The sequence below is a fragment of the Ictidomys tridecemlineatus genome, chromosome 1, assembly GCF_052094955.1.
Source record: "Ictidomys tridecemlineatus isolate mIctTri1 chromosome 1, mIctTri1.hap1, whole genome shotgun sequence".
NCBI lineage: Eukaryota > Metazoa > Chordata > Mammalia > Rodentia > Sciuridae > Ictidomys > Ictidomys tridecemlineatus.
The window spans coordinates 18,544,760-18,567,196 of NC_135477.1; the positions used below are offsets into that span (position 1 = coordinate 18,544,760).

The following is a 22,437-nucleotide window of genomic DNA, read 5'->3' on the forward strand; positions in this document are numbered from 1 at the left end:
AACCTGCTTCTTTAGACATCTAATAATGGTTTTTAAGTGGAAGGCTCACAAAAAGACATTTATTATCCTCAGAAATTTGCTTCACAAAAACATTTTTTTTTCCAAAGTAATCATCCTTTAGGCCTAAAGTTTGATATTATAGTGCTGCAGACAGTCCCCAACTTACAATTCAACTTACATTTTTAAACTTAAGATGTAAATTGTATTTTACTCTCAAAATTCACATCCCCAGAGCCAGGTGTGGTGGCAAACATCTATAATCCCAGCAATATTGGAGGCTGAGGCAGGAGGATTCCAAGTTCAATGCCAGCTTCAGCAACCTAAAGAGGTCCTGATTAACTTAGCCCTAGCCAACTTAATGAGATCCTATTTCAAAATAAAAAATAAAAAGGGATGGGGATATACTTCAATGGTGAAGCATCCCTGGGTTCAATTCCCAGTATCAAAAAATAAATAAATGAATAAATAAATAAAAATTTAAGTCCCCAGAACCTCAGGTTATGACCTTATTTGAAAATATAGCATTTACAGATCAAATTAAAATAAGGTCATATTGGACTATAGTGGATCCCAATTCAAAACTATTGTCCGTAAGAGGAAAGTGAGATATTTGATTTTGGGTGTTTGTTTTAAGTTTATTTGGGGCTCATGGTTTATCAGTACGTAGTTGGCAGACTCCATTGCTCTGGGCCAGAGATAAGGCCTAGAACAACACGGGAGAAGGGTGTGGAGGAGGAAAAGTAGCTGAGAACATGGTACCAGGAAGTAGAGAGAGAACAATGTGAGGTATTTGGACACACAGGAATCACATGAGGAAAAGGGCCTATGATGACACAGGCATAGATTAAATTGGTACAGCTGCAAGCCTAGGCACACCTCCTATCTCTGGAAGACAGGAGACAGGCATGATACAGATTTCCCTCTGGTCCCCCAGAAGGAGTCAATCCATTGATTTTGAACTTCTGGCCTCCAGAATTATAAGAGAATACATTTCTGTTGTTTTTAGCTATTTTACCAGTTGCTGGTAATCTGTTATGATAGCACTAGGAAACTATAAATTTCATTGGAATGTCTATCCTAGTATCTATGTTAGAAAACATTTTACAATCTTAACAGTGTGAACACATAGCACACCTGTGTAGAGTCAAAGTTGGCTGGTTAGAAATAACAAGTCATCAAAATAGTAATCTGAATAAAACATTTGATATACATAAGAACAATGTAACATACATGTTTTCCACAATACATGTCCTTTGTTAGATGAGAATCAGTATTTCCAAGGAAATCTGAAGCAAGAAAATAAATATGTTCTTAACACAGATGAACAAAATTTCTTGCAACACTCTGAATGCCAATGACAAAGTTGCAATGGACTCTCCTGCTTCCCCTGCAGCTGAAACATTATTAATGCAGTTACCAAATCACAAAATACTACAGATTGATGGAATGTCTTTTCACTTAAGCCAGGGTAGATTTAAAATGCCACTTGCTCAGATTAGTGAGTGCCTTGACATGTGTACATACATGCTGCATTTTTGCCTTTTACTCTCCATTAGAGACCATTAAGCCCACATTTGCAGGTTCACCATCATGCCAGGCTCTGGGCCCTTCAGATGAGGAGAACCCCTAAGAAAATACCTTGTTGGCTTCCATTCTGATGTATGACTTTCACTTTAGAATTGCTCAATTATTAATCTCAGAGCCCCTCCACACATTCTCAGGCAGCCTAAATCTCTTGCTTCTTTATAAGATAACTAACTCCAAATACTTTCAAAACTGAAATTCTGTGCCAGAAATCTATTTCCCAGGACTTATATTCTTCTATCAGTCCCTGAAGTCATGTGATAGCTCATACCCTGTCTTATGATTGTGAACCTCTGATGCCATTATGTGAACTTCCACCAATTAACACTGTTTGCCAAAAATGCCCTGTCCCTATGCCTACATGCCAAGATTTGACACCAACTGTAGAACATCCTTCATCCCCACTGTTAGCAGATAAACTCTGAATTCCTGTACATACTTTTTGGTATTTTATGACAACTAATTAATTCACATAGGAGAAAAATGTTTGTTATTTTTTTCTGATATGAAAACTTAGTGAGGATACTAGAGACAATAAGAGGATAAAAATACAACAAGCCAAATTTCCAATCCATGGCTGGAAACTCAACTCTTAATAAAAAGTAAAATCTGAAGGTGATCTAAAAAGTCTAATGTCAAGTTCAGGGGGAAGAGAAGCATTAAACTAATTCACTTAAGGAAGTTTATTAAAGAAAACAAAAGAAATGTAGATCTTAAGAAGATTAAATATATAACTAAACCTTTGCAAATATAATGAAAAATAAAGACTAATTTATGAATACAAATATTTCCTCCAAGATATACTGTCTTTCCAGATTAGAACTAAAGGAAGAACAGCATCCTTGGAATTTAAAGGTGTTAAAACTTAAAAAGATATACTATTAAATCTTTTCTTATATCCCACCTTTTCTCCATATCAAGAAACAGATCCTAATGAAGGATATAACTTGCCAAGTCTCTCAATTTATCCTACCTTTCATATCATCTAGATAGAATGCCATACAAAAAAATGTAGACCACATAATCTGTCAATGTAAAGAAACATTTAAAATACAAACTGCATTGAAAAATTTCCTTGAATTACAGGTTTTGGTAAGAAACTTATTTTCAGAAGCTATGGTATAATAAATAAAATGTTAACTCATTTAAAACAACAAAAGGCCACTCACTGCCTTAAGTTCCAATTTCTTGATTTTTAAGGAGTTTGTAGATATGTGCTCAGAGTTAACCCTCATCAACTCATAAAACTAATTCTTGGGGTCTGTTAATTTCATAAGAATTTAAAGTGATTTATAACATTACTGAGAACGCTTTTCTTTTGAGCTTTCACGATAATTTACTAGAGAGTAAACTTCATGACTCAGCTTTTTGTACCCACTCACACATGCCTGAAGGGTCCACTTAAATCTCTCGCTATATTTTAAATTCAAGCTTGAAGTAGGATTCTTGTTTTTCTGAGGCTCACAATGGCTAGACTCACAGCTTAGTTCTATAGTGCCTATTTAGCTGGACTTAAAGCCTACATCAAGTGCTTTATTGTCAAATAAAAAGCTATCCTCATTGAGCTTAGTTATTTAAGTAGCTCTTCAGAGTTTGGTAAATATTTTGTGTCTACTCTTGATCTCTATTGTCAAGGAAAAGTTCTATAGTGTTGTAAAGGGCCATAAAGTGTAATTTTAAACATCTAAAAGGTAGTAGACTACTATAACCCTTAGAGTTCCCTGTCACCAACTGAGAAGCACAAAGCCATCTACTATAATTTCCCCCAAACATCATTTCCCTAGCCTTTCTTCCACCCTGGAGCCCTATTAAAAAAAACAAATAAACAAAACTTAGGAATCTGCCTGGTGGTTTCTAGAAACCTTTTTCAGGCCTGGAAAAGGCTCAGTCAATATCTAAAATTTAGAGGAAAAAGGCTTTTTTTTTTTTTTTTTTTTTTAAAGAGAGAATTTTAATTATATATATATATATTTTAGTTTTTGGCAGACACAACATCTTTGTTTGTATGTGGTGCTGAGGATTGAACCCGGGCCGCAAGCATGCTAGGCCAGTGCGCTACTGCTTGAGCCACATCCCCAGGCCCAGAGGACAAAGGCTTTTAAGTAAAAGCCATTCCTCTAACTGATGCTTACCCAATTTCTTATGTACTTGAATCTTTCCCTTTCTTATCTCCATCCACCCAAATATTAATCCATATTTTCAGCTCTTATTCAAAAGCCAACTCTTTCAATGATGATTTCCTGAACCTTTGCCATCAGAATTAGCCCTCCCCACTTAGTCACAGTCTGTTTTGCCTTTAAATTATGTTTTTTCTGCTCTCAGTAACTGGGTCAACATTTTTCTCTTGTCTTTACTACATACTTATAGTTAGTTACTCAGTAGTGCCACTGGCTCATAATATAACTCTCTACTTGTCTTAGAATAAACCAAGACAGAGAATCTAGAGCAAACCTTAAAAACTGGTTTATTCATGGATTGCTCAAACTACTCAAGAGTAGAGGTAATAAATATTGTGACCTGCATTTGAAATATTGTAAGTGGATTGAAAAGTTACTAGAAAAAAGTATACCAAGTATAAAAACAGCATTTTTTGTTTTTTAAAGTACCGGAGACTAAAACCAGGGATACTCTACCACTGTGCAACATCCCCAACCCTTTTTTATTCTGAGAAAAGCTCTTGCTAAGTCTTTGAGGTTGACTTCATATTTGCCATCCTCCTGCCTCAGCCTCTACAGTAGCTGCACCCATCTAAACAGTGCAATTTTTTAAAACATTTATACTGAATGTCATGTTCTGAGACCAGATACAAATAATGCTACAAAGATGTTTTTTTTGTTTTAAAAAAAATTACAGCAAACATTAATTCAACTATTAAAGAAATATAAAGTAATGATCTGATTTCTGCCATTATGGACTGAAACCTAAAACATTTTCACCCGAAAAAGATAATTAACAGTAAAAACCAGTTTATGACAGCTGCCAATGAAAAACAGACATAAGATATCTGAAGGTTGTTGATAAAAATAGTTTTGAATTAAGATAATAAAGGAAGATTTCCATGAAGAGGTAAGATCTGAATTTCTTCACATATAAAATGCGAAGGTTTGGCTAAATGACCTTGAGTGTTCCCTTCTAGGTCTGAATTTTCTTTTTAATATTTAGGTTTTTTAGATGTAGTTGGACATAATACCTTTATTTCAATGATTGATTTTTATGTGGTGCTAAGGATCAAACCCAGGGCCTCGCACATGCTAGGTGAGCACTCTACCACTGAGCCACAACCCCAGCCCCTAGGTCTGAAATTTTATTGTACTTTTATCACATAATTATAGATAGTGACTTGATATTATCTGACTACCCATTGTAGTATTTTTCTTTCTAATTCTCCTATTAAAACAGTTGTTTTTTTTTCCTTTTTTTAAGTTGCCAACCTCCAAATAAGCAGTATTACCAAATATATTTTAAAAATAAATATTCAAACTGAATATGGTATTTCATAGGAGGGTTTGATATTTCAAAGGAGAACTTGAACTTGAGGCCTTGTTCTTTATATCACTTATATGATATGACTTGAAAAACAGGCTTTTTTTGTGTGTGTGTGTGGGGGGGACGGGGAGCAGTGCTGAAGATTGAACCCAGGAATCTGCATGTGCTAGGCAAGTGCTCTACCACTGAGCTACATCTGCAGCTCTCAAAATAGGGTTTTAAATGGACATTTTTCATACCCAAAAGATGTGTTTGAAATAATGTATTCTTATCTATTCACAGGAAATGAATAAAGAAAGCCTGTAAAAGTTCATTCCATTATTAAAGAGCACTTTTTTCTCCTCTATTCTTTTTAATTGTCATGACTTTTATGAGCAGTTAGTGATGAAGCCTAGCCAAAGTTTATTTTCTTTTAAGAGTAATAATCAAAACAAAGCAAATATTGGCTTAGTTATGACACTAGTTGTTCTAAAATGTTAATAGCCTATTGTTCACTGTGGTTGTCTCAACAAGATAATACATTGAAAATCAGCATTTCCTGATAGGAAGCGAATTCCCACTGTGTGTCACAGAACCTTATCCAAATGCTGGGCTCCAGAGGAGAAATGCATAACAGACCAGAGTTATGATGAGCCTTCTCTTTCTCTTTTAAAATGGCTTTCTGCTTCAGATCAAACTACAATCTATTTGCCAGATTTTGCTATTAGAGGACTGCTTTCCTAAAAGGGCTTCAGATAGTTTAGACAAAGTTTGTTCAACATCCTGTATACAGCAGCATCCTGTATATTTTTAACTATGGAGAATTTCCTTACTTGTAAATGCCACAATGGATGGGGTAATTTGGGAAAAAAACAACAACAAAAAACTATTGGGATGTGTCATCAAAATAGTGCAACCAAGCTTAGTTTCATACAAGCAACTATTTAAAAGGAATCATATATGAAACACAATAACTGAAACAGGCTTTCATATCTCAGATACATTTTAGTAGGCAAAAACTGAGGCTCAATTAATTATTCCAAATACCCCAACACTGCTTATTTAAGATTTGATTGATAAGAAACTATCACTGGCACACTAACATGCAGAAGAGCTGCCTCTGCAGTAACTGACAATATCCTAACAAGATATTAAGATTTCCCTTTTAAGCACTGAAAATTCACTTTATATTCCTTTTTTTGAGGGGGCAAGTGGTACTGGGGACTGAACTCTGAGGAGCTTTATAGTGAGCTACAATCCCAGCCCACTTTATTTTTTCTTTTGAAACAGGGTCTTTTTTTTTTTTAATATTTATTTTTTAGTTTTCGGCGGACACAACATCTTTGTATGTGATGCTGAGGATCGAACCCGGGCCGCATGTATGCCAGGAGAGCGCACTATCGCTTGAGCCACATCCCCAGCCCTTCAATACATTTTAATAAATGGACCATATCAAATAATGTATATGAAAATTACCCGGAATACCAGTAATCATCTAGCATTACTTGGATAAAAAATAACATCTCAGATTTTAGAAAAAATATACTTACGGTATACAACAAGATTTCTGCCAAGAAGCTTGAGTAACCAACCAGCGCGCGCCCGTGCACACACACACACAGAGTCTCCCCTACCTTCAGGCCAAGAAAATGTCTTTTTATCCTCCAGTTGTAATTACAGAAATCAAATGATGACGTTCCTTTACCTTGCTTTTAGTACAGCTGTGATTTGACTGAATTGAACCTAAACTTGTGAAACAGTGCTAAACATCCTATGTATGATGCAGCAAAAATTTCTGTTTTTGTTACTTTATAACTTCACTGTGTAACTTTATAACTTTGTTGGCAGGATAACAGTGTACAGTTAACCTCTACCACTGCTTCCTCAGCACCAAATCAGAAAACTTGAGTCATGTCAAGCACATCAACTTCAGCATTCAATGAAATAAGGAGATGGAATAGAGAGCTAGAATGTGAAAACAACTTAAACAAAAAAGTTGAATTTCAAATCCCTAAGATTAGCTCTGAATGGATGAACTCACTGAAAATTATAAGGATCTATTTTAAAAAATCACCTTATTTAAGTATTCAAACTTGATAAAAGAATATGCTTCTATTTCTCAAATGGGTTTTATACTCTTGAAACTTATGTTTTATAAAAAGAGAATTTCTATAAAACATACAACATTCAACTTCTCTTTTTTTCATTCTTGAAATTTCAAATAGCTTAGCTCCATGACAAAGAAAATTACAGACCACACAGTATTTACATAAGATGGTTTTAATTTAATCAACAGAAATTTCATTTGTTATATAGCTTAAAACAATATTTTTAAAAAAATACTATGTAAATATTAAAATTGGAAGGAACATTAAAATCCATCCATCCTAACCTGTCATTTAAAGATGGTAAAACAGAGAACCAAGATTAGGTGAGCTGCCCACAATTGTGTGATCTCATACTCATTACCTGACTTTGAATCCAGTATCTTTCACTACTGTGCTGAGAAATGACTCCCTTTCCAGGGTAGTTCTTACCCACGCATGAGTGGCTGAGGAAGTTGGGCCTACCTGCGATGTCCTAATCAGATGAAAAAAAGTGGGTGAGGGGCTCTCTATTTCTACACAGAGCTACCCCCACTTTACTACTATCCCTGGCTTCTGGATTCTGTTCCAAAATGGGAATAAAAGAAAAGGCTGACAGTAAAAGCACACCTGATAGAGGGGGTGTAGAAATAAGTGGGAAATAATCTAGACATCCATCAAAGGAGGAATGATCAATTTATAGTACATCTGCCATACTCTGAAAGTACTATACACTCTCTTAAAAAGAATGTGGTAGATACATAATGGCATGTGTAGTTTAACATCAATTTTTAAAGTGTGTGTAAACACTTACAAATACACACAGTTATAGTCATAGATATTTTCTAGAAAAATAGAGAAGAAATTCCCCTCTGTGGAGTAGAGTTGAGGGAATTAGGGTTGGAAAGAGACATTCTGTCACATTCTTTGATACTGTTTCATTATGCTTTTTTACTTTATGCATGTTTTAGCTTCTAAACTCTAATACTTAAAAAAGTACATTAAAGCAGAGACAGGAACTTCTACAGAGCCCTTGGAGAAAACTGCGGTCTTCATATAAGTCTAATGATACATTATATTTAATTTTCTAGGGAAGACTTTCAAACCCTTTTCATGTCATGGTTATGTGTATTAGAGTTCATGAACAATGCTTCATTAATAAGATAAAATTTGTATAGCATACTGGAACAAACAGGAAAAGACGGGAGTAAAACTGTATTGGGTTTGGTAAAAAATGTTCACTCCATTTTCTTTATATTTTATCATTACAAGAAAAATAACGGAGTTAGAGAAATTATTTTCTATAAAAGTTTTGAATAAAAATCTGTTTTAAAATGATTTAATTTCAATTTTAACAGCAAACTGGTTGGCAAACTTTGCTGTGGCATAAGTGTAGTAGTCTAACTATATTCGAGAGTTCAAAGGGATAGCAGAGATCATCCAGCTCAGTGAAATGAAACCAACATTTTTTTGAAAAAAAAACAACAGAAAATAGCAGATTATTTAAATTCTCAACAGATTCAATTTATTTACAGTAAAGCTTTAGTTTTCATGTCACTGAAAAATGATTCTGGATTAATATCTAAACTTTTTTTTTCTCAATTCTGATACTTTCCCTTTAAGGTTTCTGTAATAAGCATGGGTCTTTATAAAAAGAATTAGGTTATTCTAAGTTGAAAAACATCTTAGAGAGCTAACCCAAATTTTTAATTTTATTAAGTGAAGAAACTCATGTCCAAAGAAGTACACCAGCCAATTGATTCCCAGGCTAGTAGTGTTTTTTTTTTTCTATGATAATAGGCTTTTACTTTATTCTCACATCCTTCTGAAGTTAAAACATAGCTAAACACAGTTACAACCAATATTCTAAGAGGAAGTTGAAACAAGGGGACAATAGGCAGTCTAAGACCAAAAATGATAACACACTGTTACCCCCAAAATATTACAGAAATCTGCCTTTTTCAACATTCAGCTTTGATTTCAAATGGGGTAGGTTGTTGAACTTACTTGCACGAATGGGTGTGTCACCCCAAAAGAGTGTACAACACACCACATCGGGACAATAGTCATCTCAAAGCACAGCCTTTCTTTCAACATGGCAACTTCTGTTTCAGTGCATAATAGAACACTTCACAGAAATTTAAAATCCAGCTACAAAGAGAACCCCAATATGTGAGTGGGGAAGTCAGACCCTGTTGCAAAGAAAGAAAGAAAGAAACAAAAAAACCCAACTGCTGAACATGGACCTCAATGAACAACAATAATTCTCCTGTAGTTCAACTTACCAATCACGTCACAAACTCTAGAAAGAAGACAGAACACAAAACTGCCGAGGCATTGGAACAGAACTTTGGGCTGCAGCCTGCCCCAACTCTTCTGATAAATACCCAACAGCAACAGGACAAAGCATCATTATGGCAGAAATAAAGGCTCTTTAGATGCTGCCTTTTTTTAATTCAATGAACCCACTCTTAACACACAAAGTTCATGCCACGATGTCTCGAAACGCAGTATTGCCAGATTAGGACATCAATGGTCTAATAAATTCAGTAAAAAACACTACTTTAAACATTTTTATGTTAAATAATTAGCACATTTGGGAGATGACTAGTATTCTCCTTCATTCATACAGTTAAACATCCTCCAAAGAGAAACAATAACATTTCAGTATACTGTTAAAGAAAAGAAAGAAGCAGACAAGTGAACTAAAAATAATAAATAATTAGTTGAGTAATAAAGCCACAGATTCCTCCCAAAGACTACTGCATGTTACTTAGCAGGTGGCAAAAATAACCATCTATCTTATCTATGCATCCCTCTAAGCTGTGAGCTACCAGTATTACAATAGACAATCCATTACTTACCAAAAAAAAAAAAAAAAAATTAAGCTGCCGTACATTTCTTAACCTGGTTTTCGTGTGGCAATTCTGATGCAATGCTGCCCTAAAAATGAACTTTGTTTTAAACAGCATGATATCCACACTCCGTGTGGTTACAGCAAGGGTGGAGCCCACTCTGGGGGAAACAACACACCCAGGCAGACTTCGGTGAGAGCAAACAACACATTAATATTGCCACATTTTTTTCAGGGCCTCAGAGCAAAAATTAATTGCCTAATCCTCCTTAAAGATATAGGGGAAAGGTTCATATTTGTAGATCAGTTTTCTGGAGCAAACCTTTGTCTTGGAGGAAACTGCATAGACCCATTTATTTTTTGTGAAGAAAACGGACAAAATGCAAGATAGATCATGCAGAACATTAGGTGGAAACAGACTACTATAAAGGAAGTCCAACAATGCCAACTTCTATGTTTAGCAACAGCAGTTTTTACATATCTCAAGGCGTCAGAAACACTGCTCATTCTAGAATATTACTTTGGTCTATTTTCAGAGCACCTGAATATGAACACAAGCAAATTACCTACTTTCTCCCCTCACCAACACTTTGCTTTTCCTAGCAACAAAGGTACAATAAAAACATTTTCTTACCAATTAGTAAGGGTTGTCTTCAAAAATAAGATGTGAGTATGGACTTTCTTTGGTAGGACAATAAATGCACATATAAAAGGAAAAATTATTTTGAGAAAACTTTAAAAATGTTTACAACCATCCATTTTCTAATTTTCTAAGAATTTTAATCTCAAAAGACTTTTTTTCCAAATAAAAGATTCATAGGATATATATGTAAGTAGCATCTAAAAGTCTTTGTGTCTAAAATAATTTGTCAATACTGAAATATTAACATTCAATAATTGTTTAAAGTGACTTTAACCAATACTGCTTTCTATACATGCACATCCAGAGACACAAAGTTATTTTTCAGCGAATTCTATCATGAAAAAAATACTTCCGATTAAAATATCCGTGCATTTAAAAAACAAACAACATAATTGTTTACATAGAATTTAAAACAAACAATAGAAAAGGCTTTGAGGGAAGACAACAAAAATATTATTTTAATGATACATGCTGTCATATTGTCATCCCGAAGTGCACTTCTTGGTATTGATAGAATAAATCAGCCTGGAGTATTGGACATTTCAGTATTTTTGAGAGATGGCCTTGAACACCCGCTTTCAGATTCTAGGAATGATGTGCTGATTGATTGAGCCTTTGTTGAATTGCCATGTAATAAAGTAACCATTGCAAAATCCTTTCATAGTTCAAGTGCTCAGTTCAATTTTTTCCAATCATATATATAATCATGAATCACCTGCTGCCATTCTTTGCTCTTTCTCATCTCACCCTCAAACTGAACAACTGAAAGGTATCTGTTGGATATTTATTAAAAGAATTGCATTCTGATACTTTCTGGATCTACACTGTTGGAAATGTCTGTTTTCAAGTCAAACTTCACTTTCACAGCTGCAAAGGAAATGACAAAAGAAGAAAAACACAGCCAATATATATCAGCAATTAATTCCATCCACAACTGCCCAGCTGTTTCTGCAGGGAAGAATCAGTCTGTTTCCTTTTGGGGCTTTCGCCACTGAAAATTGATACTGCACATTCAGAGACACAAGCTGTTTGTAACATGTCAGGAATGTGCACAAGATCACACAGAGCTGAAGAGAAGAAATGAAATCCAGATCATTTTCTTAGGACTTGCCAATATTATTTCATAGCTTTAAAAACTCATAAAAACATACCAATCACAGAGAGAGAAAAATACATGAAAAAATACTCCCTCTGAATATCATCCTTCCAATAAAGAGGAAAATCTGCCAATGACATCAGATTTAGTATCAAGAGCAGACACTCTGACTTATTGGCATAAACAAGGTGCGACATTCTTAGCAATCCACATGCCCCCAGTACATTAAATCCAGCTAATATTTTTTGGACTACACAGCTGCTTGCCCAATGTGTAGTTTGTCCCTTAAAAAAAAAAAATCCTTAAAACTGTGAAAGTTGTTAGGCACCAATGCTTTCACCACAGTCATGCAGTAAAGCAAGTTTTTCTTGGTTAGTTCAGATTACTTGGTCCACATATATACCTGTCTATTTCAAGGATTCACTTGTATTTTACAGATCCAATTTTCTCAGGTAACTTTCAAGCAATCAAACTTCTTTCCTTCCCTCATCAGTTTTCTTGAGTTAAAGAAAATAGTCTGTACTGAGTGCCAGACAGCTTAATGACAGTATGATGTGTAAATCAACAAGTACAATGGCACCCCCACTCCAATTTTATTTCAAATCTTACAAAATGTCAATTTGTTATTATTTTCAGTACATACAATGAGTTGCATTTTAGGTACATAAAATGACTTTTGATTAGTTATTGTTATGAAAGAGAAAAGAGAAAGATGGCATTTAAGAAAAAAATTAATTCAAGCCATATTTTAGCCTCTTATCGTTTTTTTTTTCTTTTATTAAACAGGAAACCAGGTATGCTCCTGATTGAATTCATTGTCCTAAGGGCCTTTTCCTTCCCCTAGTGCTCAATGATCAATGTCAGCTGCTCAAGAGTTCATACACTCCTAAGCCTGTATATTCTCAAAAATGTAGATGGGTCATTCATTCTGGGTATCCCCAGGGTCTAAGGCTTAACTAGTGAAGAGAAGACAAGCTGTTTATTCCAAATATAAGAGTCAGAGAGACATTCCATAATCATCTGAATGAAGATGCTCTTAAGTGCCAGAACTCAAACCAGCACAATAAGAAGTTGTCTTGAACTAAAGCTCTATAAATCCTGAAAGCATGACATTTCATTTGCTAAATATGTGGGAGACTGAACACAAATCATGAAACCAAAAAAAAAAAAAAAAAAAAAAAGAGCTTCTTCCTTTCCACAAACACCATCTGGTCAAGGATATATGAAGGAGTGGGGGAGAAGTTTAATCTTTGGGTGATGGTGACATTAACTTCTAGAAACATGGTATAACCATTAGTGACTAAAACAACCACAAGGACGAGTTTTGCTTGGCAAGCTTCAGCTCTGTGGGACATTTGGTCTAGTTTGAAATGTCCAAGGGAAGGAACTTCCCCACCTACAAGACTGGCTAAGGAAAGGAGAGGTCTGTCTGAGCTGTTTAATTCAGATTACTTGAGCCTAAGCCAGTCTAACTAAAGCCTGGATTGACCTTAACAAAGACCTTCAAGGAGGCCACTCATATGAAATTTAAAAATGAATTTCTCCCAATAGTTTATTATAAATAATTATGTTTTATTTATTTACTTCTTATTTCTTTATAAAAACTTCAAGCATACATCAAAGGACTTTACTAATGAACATCATATATACACTACCTAGTTTCTACCCATTAATAATGTACTGCACTTGCTGTGGCACATTATTTCTTCATCTATCCATCCCTCCAGCTAGCTACTAACCCATTTTTTAGTGCATTTTAAGATAAATTAGAGATATATGCACCCCCCCCAAATACTTTAGCCTGCATATCCTTACCTAGAGTACAATATTTATTTATAACTTTCTATGTATAATTTACATACAATGAGATGATGAATCTAAGTATACATCTGGATACAACAGCCTATATCCCTCAAAGTCCCCTCAAGACTCTTCCCAGGTGATTTCCACTCCTACTTCCTCAGAGGCAATCACCTCAAAATAGTTTGGCCTTTGGGCTGGGGATGTAGCTCAAGAGGTAGCACATTTGCCTGGCATGTGTGCGGCCCGGGTTCGATCCTCAGCACCATATACAAAGATGTTGTGTCTGCCGAAAAACTAAAAAATAATAATAATATTAAAAAAAATTCTCTCTCTCTCTCCTCTCTCTTTAAAAAAAATAGTTTGGCCTTTGCAACCTATGCATTAGAATATTTCTTCACTGTCTACAAAACTTGTACTTGTTACACAGAATGACAACTAGATCTATTCAAATCATGAATAGATGGGAGAAGCCAAGAAGAGATCATAACTTAAAGAAGTATAGACTCATCTACTTTAATTATCCAACTGCTTAGGAGAGGAAAACAAGATTTACAAAGTTTTAATTGCCTGCCCTACTAGCCTGTCAACTAGTCAGTCATTTATTGGCAGGGCCTCATCTAAGGCTTTTCCACAGAAGCTCTATGCCTCATTTTAGGATGAAGGAGAAGGTAGAGATGTGCTAGCATCTTTAACAATATATTTTTTTTAACTCCTTTGAGACTCAGTTTTCCTAGCTATAAAACAAGAGAAATCTTTTTTTTTTAAGTTGTAAATGAATACAATACCTTTATTTATTATTTTTATGTGGTTCTGAGGATGGAACCCAGTGCCTCATACGTACTAGGCAAGCTATCTACCACTGGGCTAAAAACTAAGCCCCAAAACAAGAGAAATCTTAACTTGAAGTTGTACAGAGATAGTTTATAAAGTATCTGTCATGTGGTAAGTGATCAAAGAAGGAAACACAAGAAGTGAAGGGACAAATGACAGTATGAGATATAATTCAAGAACTGAAACAATCACATACTGCTTTCTAAGCATGGTGCTACCTATGTTTGGTTCTCATTTGGTATATGTAAACAAAATGACAGCAAATAAATTCTATATAGCTGCATTACAAAATTCCTCCTACTAGCTAGCTGCCTCCATGGGTTCCTCTACACAACTAGGAGCATCTCCGTATCTCAATGCCTAACACAGAGACTAGCCCACTGGACCACCTCAAGTTCCTGATGAATGGCTATGCCTGGGTAAATGGGTATTCAGTTATGATCAAAGTAGCAAAAACAAACAAAAAAACAACACAAGGTTGAATACCACAAAGGAAAGCCAAGTGACAGAAAATGGGAGGGAACACAAAGAGCATAATGACAGGCATGAAATTTTAAAAGAGATTAAAAGCCAACTGTGCTAATTTTTGTGTCAGAGAAGTGACAACTGCAGTTTAAGAGCCATTTGAATAATTCAGATTGCTATGTACTTTATATACTTATCCAGTGTACTCCCCATAACAACCCTATGGATGAGAAGACTAAAACTCAAAAAGAGGTTAAGCAAAGAAGGTCATATAACTAATGGCAATGGAAGTAGGAATAATTTTTTCATACCTGGTGATTTTCCTAAAAGGCCAGTTTTATACACAGTGAGGAGACTCTGGATCTAAGAAACCCTGGACAGTTGTGGGGACAACCAAGTTGTACAAGAAATTCAGCTGAGGGTGTAAAACTCAGGGTAGTGGAGGAAAAAGCCTGGACAAAAAGTAAATCAAGCTGGGCATGGTGGCATATGCCTGTAATCCCAGCAGTTCAGGAGGCTGAGGCAGAAGGATAGCAAGCTCAAAGCTAGCCTCAATAACTTAGCAAGACCCTAAGGCTGGGGATGTGATTCAATGGTTAAGTGCCCCTGGATTCAATCTCTGGTACCAAAAAAAAAGTAAATCAAAGATAAGATGATACGAACTGTGAGTTCCAAGAATTTTGCTTCACAGAACAGTCTGCCATCCTAGAATCATGCAGCCCCACATCAGAGATGCTCCCATAACTGTAGGAGGGCTCAAGAGTAAGTCTTACTTTCTTATAAGTTTTGTTCTCCAAACTATCTGTTCTCAGAGGGATGATACAATATGGTAACTCCTTGATAACATGGGTTCATACTTGAGAAGATAATGAGTGCCTCTCCAAGTTGGTAAAATGCAACTCTGTTTGCAGGCATCCCAGGCTACATTCTGTAACTTCCCATTTGAGGAATAGCCTGAGTCTTGCCTGCCTTGCAAAGATGAGTTTGAAGGACAGTCTCTCTCATGGAACATAAAGCTTCAAGGCCCCCAACCCTCTGGAATACCTCCAACATAGCACTCCTTTTGCCAACTCATACTTGTCTGTTCACTGGTACAACTGACACACAGATGGTGAGCAACCTGTGTTATAGATGGTAAATGGATAGTGTTCTTTGTCTATTTAATGTTTATTTGTTAAAAGAAGTAATTCAGGGGCTGGGACTGGGGCTCAGTGGCAGAGTGCTTGCCTAGCACATGAGAGGCTCTGGGTTCAATCCTCAGCACCACATATAAATAAAGTTATTGTGTGCAACTACAACTAAAAATAAATAAATATTTTTTTTAAAAGAAGTAATTCAGGATTTAAAGAGGAAATTATAGAAAAGACAAGGTTGGGGATATGAAATATGGTTAATATTCAAAATGTTTTGTTCTGGATTTTTAAAAAGATACAATATAACCTATAATGATTTACAAATTAAGTCTTTTGAGATAGAAGATGCAATCTAGCAAATCATTAGTTATAAAGATTAGGCATGATCCACATTTAACACATTGAACTGGTGAAACTGTATTGTATCTTCAAGATTGCCAAGCTTTGAAGTGGAAAACAAAATATGGCTTTGACTGTCACAGCACAATATTTCTGAAAACAATGACAAAGACTACGTTTAAAAAAAAAAAAAAGTATGGCTGGGTGCAGTGTCACATGCCTGCAATCCCAGCAGTTTGGGAGGCTGAGGCAGGAGGATCACAAGTTCAAAGCCAGCCTCAAAATGGCAAGGCGCTAAGCTACTCAGTGAGATCCTGTCTTTAAATAAAATACAAAATAGGGCTGGGGATGTGGCTCAGTGGTTGAGTGCCCCTGAGTTTAATCCCCAGTTGGCACTCCTCCCCACTCCAAGAAAGAATACAGAATGAAAAATGAAAAGTAAACATATAAGTGCTATTTAAAAAACATACAGGGGCTGGAGGATATAGCTCAGCGGCAGAGAACTTGCTTAGCATGTGCAAGGCCTTGGGTTCAATCCTCAGTACTACAAAATACCACAGCAAATCCCTCAAAACCTACAATCATGAATAACTTAAGATAGAAGATACAATCTTCTGTTTTTGGAAAGAGTCCAAAAACAGAATAAAAAACAAGTAAAAATAAAATGTAATATAGTTACAACATGTGAAACATTCATGAGACACATAACTTCTAGTTGTTTTTACTTTCTAAATCTTAATATTGAGATATAATTTTTATCTTTGACTGTGGTAATACTTAACATGGGATCCATCTTCTTAAATTTTTTTCATTATAGTATTTTTGGTTACCGGCCCTCTCTAGAGCTTATTTATCTTGCTTGTCTAAAATCCCCTTCCCCTGCATTTTCTTGTTACATATATTACTTCTACTTTCATCTATCCCATCTAAGAGTATGGAACTATGTAGAATTTTTTAATTATTTTTTCTAACTTTGATACAAAAATTTCTTTAGTTGGAAAAGTATGTTTTACATTTCAAATACTTTGCCAAGGAACATTTATTCTAAAATTATTTAAACTGGGAAATTTAAGTTTTATTTATAAATGTTTCTAAGGGCTCCAGAAACAAATCCAAGTACTTAGCTTCAAACACTGCTGTACCATGGTGAGGAGGTCAAGTTGACTAATCACATGACTTGTAGGGCTACTAACAGTTTTAGCTTCCCTGATATCAAGCTCTAGAACTTATGCTGCCTATCTATGACAAAACACACCTCATCCTCTAATACTAATGTTTAAAAGTCCCCAAATACTATCATAATCTTTTTCCAAGACAGGTTTAGACATTTTCCTTCCATCTCCATCCCCTTTACTCAGTCCCTGCAAAGTTCTACCTGCCTTCAGTAAAAGTATCTTGATAGGCTTTTTTCCATTCCATGATCGGTAGACCTACCATCTATTCAGGAAGAATGGTAGCATGAAAGGAGGTTTAATTAAAAGAAAACCAAAACTGGTTTGTAAATATATTGCCTTTGTATTGCAGACACACTTCAGTTTACTGCATCATACATTCTGCCCTCAACTATCAACTATACTCTATTGTGTAGAGTAACAAATTGTTCTATGATAAATTTACGTGTTCTGATCTTGTAATCTTCTGATTTTAGATTTTAAAATTTATATTTAAATTCTAAGTTGGCAAATCAATTCATGAACAAATATTTCTTTTCTACTTACTGCATAAATTCATGATTTCTACTAACAATTCATTCCGCACCTATTATGTGCTACAATCGAGCAGGAAGACAGTGGAGACTGCAAAAAATGAACAAGACATTGTCTCTGACCCTAAAATACTAGCAATTTAGTGGGTTGGGGGAAGAGAGAGAGAGAGAGTATTGTAAACAATTTAAGTACAATGTGTGATTGCACTATATGAGATGTATTACAGATTCAGAGAAAGGAACCAATATAAAAGGTTCCAGGGGGGATGGGGCTGTGGTTCAGTGGCAGAGCGCTTGCCTAGCTTGTGCGAGGCACTGGGTTCGATTCTCAGCACCACATATAAATAAATAAATAAATAAAATAAAGGTCCATCAACATCTTTTAAAAAATTGGAAAAAAAAACATTCCAGGAATGCTATCTCAGAACTCAGTCTAAAAATGATAAGATATTATGGGAGGGGGAGGAGGGAAAGACATGCAAAAAAAAAAAAAAACCTTCTTAATAAACTTGTAATTTAACATTTGGCTTTAGTTTATATAAAATTATCAGAGATTACAATTAACATAAAAGAGAAATCTGAACTGTCATTGGTTAACAGATATAGTCGTTTATATAATTTAAGCTACTGGAAGCCTATAATCTATTAGCAAACCACACAATTTTGTGTCATGTGCTTTGCTTTCACTCTAATCTTTTGACTTGCAGACTAAGAAAAGAAACTCAAAAACCATTTATATCCTTCCTGAGAACAATGCTTGTTTTTACACTGCAGTAACCACCAACTTAGAAATAATTAAAACCAATTATCTTGAAAGCCAGTCAAACTGTAATCTACCATCACATCATCATGGAAGAGGCATAAGAATGTCGTAGGTTAATACAAAGGTCAATAAACAAAAAGCATGGTCAATGTGGCACAAGAATACCATACTCAATGGGCTCAAATCCTTAAAAGTAGCAAGTATACAGTATTTTAAATTTCATGGGAGGTAGGTGGGAAGATTAAAAGAAAAAACAAAACCCACAACTGACTACAAGCATCATTTAATAAGGCATCTAAGTGCTAAAGTTCACTGGCCGAAAAGAATGTAAAAGAATAGGTTATTTCTGTGGATTAGAAAAATGGGCTAAAATTGGGCTAGGAATGTAGCTCAGTGGTGTTTGATACACAGCATTGCAGGGGGCAGTGGCTAAAAGTAATGATATATACTTTGATAAAAGGGTGATATGGGGGTTGGGGTTGCGGCTCAGCAGCAGGTGCAAGACCCTGAGTTCCATCCTCAGCACCACAAAAATATTTAAATAAAGGTATTGTGTCCAACTACAACTGGAAAATAGATTTTTTTTAAAAGGGTGATATGTTGGGGCTGGGGAGGTGGCTCAAGCAGTAGCGCACTTGCCTGGCATGTGCGGGGCACTGGGTTCGATCCTCAGCACCACATAAAAATAAAGACGTTGTGTCCACCGAAAACTAAAAAATAAATATTTAAAAAAAAAATTCTCTCTCTTTTTTTAAAAAAAAGGTGATATGTTAAATTGATCACCCTTTTGATCAAAATACTATTGATATGAAAATTTCATAAGGTTAATGTTTAAGATATGTTTCCACATTAAAGTACACAAAAAAGCTCCCATTTTTAAAGAACTAGAATACAAAAAACATCATTTTCGGTATATACCACACCATGACAACATGAGAAGGAAGAAACCTTTCTAAAACAGAAATTAAGGTAGGATTATTTGTTTATATTATGTGAATTCTCTGTCAGGTTCTCTTAAATAGTAATCTCTCTGCATTTAACTATATTATACTGGGATACAGCTAACTTTCTGGAGTAAATATTTTGCATAGAGCAAGGGCCCCTATATACTTAATATTCACGAATTCACACTTCCAGCAATAAATAAATAAATAAATAAACTTGTCTTTCAAATGTTAAATCCTGAAACAGGAATTCCTCAATGAAACATGTATCTTTGGACAGTGTGTAAGTAACTTCTTCAGAATATTTATAAAAAGGTGGGGGTGGGGAGAAGAGCTCATGAGAACTACTTATGTGACTGTGAAAGGAAGTGACAAGAAAGTACAAAACCTGGGTGGAAGGGGTAAAAGGAGGAGCAAAGAAAGCAGATGAAGAGACACTGCACGGAGCCAAGGGGACAAGAGATAAGGAGATCAAATAACTGTGGTCTGGTCACACCCACAGGGAGCTATGTGGTTTATTTCACAGGGGTGGAACACTCTGAGCAAGTGAATAATTTTGGTTTTGTTTAACTGAAAGGTTGCACAATCCTACAAAGGGGGGAAGAAAAAAAGGGTGTTTTTCCAATATAGGAAAGGGTAGTATGTAATAAATATTAAACAAAAGGAAATAATGATTACATAAAAAGATGATAAAGAGAATCAAAGCAAAAATAATTGGCATTTTTAGTACTTTAGAAAGGCAGTATGTATTTCTTATATATGAAAATGAAAAACCAAGATTTCTGAGGAAAAACAGTATAAATTCCATGTAAGCTCAGAGCAATGTTTATTATGGCCATTGATAAAGCTTTTTTTTTTAGTTCTGTGGACTACGCCATCCTTCAAACAAGATGTTTGTAAAATAAATTGACAAGAATTCTGGGGTATGTAGATCAGTGTAAAGTTTTGTTTTGTTTTGTACCCCCCCACACACACTTCAAATTTATTTATTCATTATTATTATTTTTTTTAATATTTATTTTTTAGTTTTCGGCGGACACAGCATCTTTGTTTGTATGTGGTGCTGAGGATCGAACCCGGGCTGCACGCATGCCAGGTGAGTGTGCTACCGCTTGAGCCACATCCCCAGCCCCCCACTTCAACTTTAAATCTGGCACCTTATAGAAGTAATTCTCAATGGCTGGGTTTTTAAAATTTACTCCAAGATAAGCAGGACTTGACTCCTGTGAGCTCTAAGTTGCCAAGTCATTAATCTGAAACAGCTCTTGGCCCCTTTTAAACTGATTCCTGCTGGCCCAATATATGATGTTTTAAATAAAAAGAGGAGGAGGAAGGGAGAAGAAGGCCCAAAGTAGTACCTTTGGAGCTGCAGTTAAATTTTAAGCTCAGTGTTGAGCACTACTTATTCAGCAGTGTGAAGCCCTGAGTTGGACCCCGCTCCCCCATACACAAACAAAATGAAGAACCAAAAAACAAAAAAAACCATGAAAAGTAAGCAACAAACCTGTGGAGAGGAAGTAATCAATATAATTTACTACTACATTTTTCAATCGCGTAGCTAGAAACCACAAGTAGTATTTTGGGAAGGAAGGTCTTCTGCCAAAAGCAAATTACTTCAATTTCAAGTTTAACAGTGATTAAATTACCTTTGCTATACTCTTAGAAATGAAAGTTAGAAAAAAGTGAGGTATTTCAAGCTAGATAGCTGACTATCAAACTTGTTCTTCTAAAGCTTTAATACTTTCCTACAAGAATTGGAAAAGGGACACTATACACTCATCAAGTGTTTGCTTTTGCCAGGACACAAAAGTCAAGATGTACCTGATAAAACAGAAAGCAAGCAGTGCACCTACTCTGGTGTTTCAAACACAGAACAGAACAACTAGCTGTTGCTGTAACACTTTGGTTCGCTTGTTTGAAAACAAACTATGTAGCTAGGGCTCAAAAAGAGGAATCTAAACATGTAAACTTCCCTCAGTATAAAGTCATTATATAGATAATACTATTAATAAGAAAAATTCACAGAACTACTCTTATTTCAGTAATTTCCAAATTTTCTAGATACTTAGTTATATCTCAAAGCAATATAAACAATTTAAAACCTATAAAAATATTTCTAAATCAGTCAATAATTAGAAACCATGTTTTATTCTAGTCAGAGGTTGTGGGGGTAGGTTGAAAGTGGATTCTTTATAAGATAGAGGGTTGATTCAGAGACTCCCATATAAAGCCAGAATCCTGAAGGTTGATACCCTCAGTTAAAGGTAGACCAAAACAATCTGTTCACTAGCAGAAGGAATTAATAAAACCAAAAATCAAATAGCCTAATCTATTTTTTCCAGAATGCTGAGTGGAAAAAGAAAGTCTCCTCTGAGAATGTGTAAAACAGGCCTACTCCAATAGGATCTGAACTTTAAGTTAACACACCAGATGTTGAAAAGGGCAAGCCAAGAAAGGAAAATGAAGTGGTCTTAGTTTGGTAGCAATCTGAGACACCTGGCAAAAGGAACCATAAATTCTATCTGGAGAAAGGTGCCCTCAAAATAGATTTGTCTGGGCTGGGAATATAGCCCAGAGGTAGAGAACTTGCCTAGCATGTATAAGGCCATGGGTTCTATCCCCAGCAAACCCACAAACAAAAACAGACTGCCTAAAGATTCCCACAGATAAAATCTTGCCAACTTCAAAATTTAGAATTACAAAGCATTTAACTTAATACATCACCTTA

At 35.4% G+C, this 22,437-nt stretch overlaps 1 protein-coding gene across 11 annotated transcripts in view; it reads right to left on the bottom strand.

Moving 5' to 3' along the window:
- The window catches only part of Add3 (adducin 3), a 113,516-nt gene that overhangs the window by 42,938 nt on the left and 48,141 nt on the right, over positions 1 to 22,437 (bottom strand). The window contains exon 1 of one of the 11 annotated variants that reach the window (XM_078051745.1): positions 6,684 to 6,813. The exons of 9 other annotated variants lie outside the window; for them this stretch is intronic. The gene's annotated coding sequence lies outside the window, so the exon portion shown is untranslated. Of the gene's footprint in view, positions 1 to 6,599; positions 6,622 to 6,683; positions 6,814 to 22,437 lie in introns of those variants that run through there. One more of the 11 variants, XM_078051829.1, reaches the window with a different exon arrangement.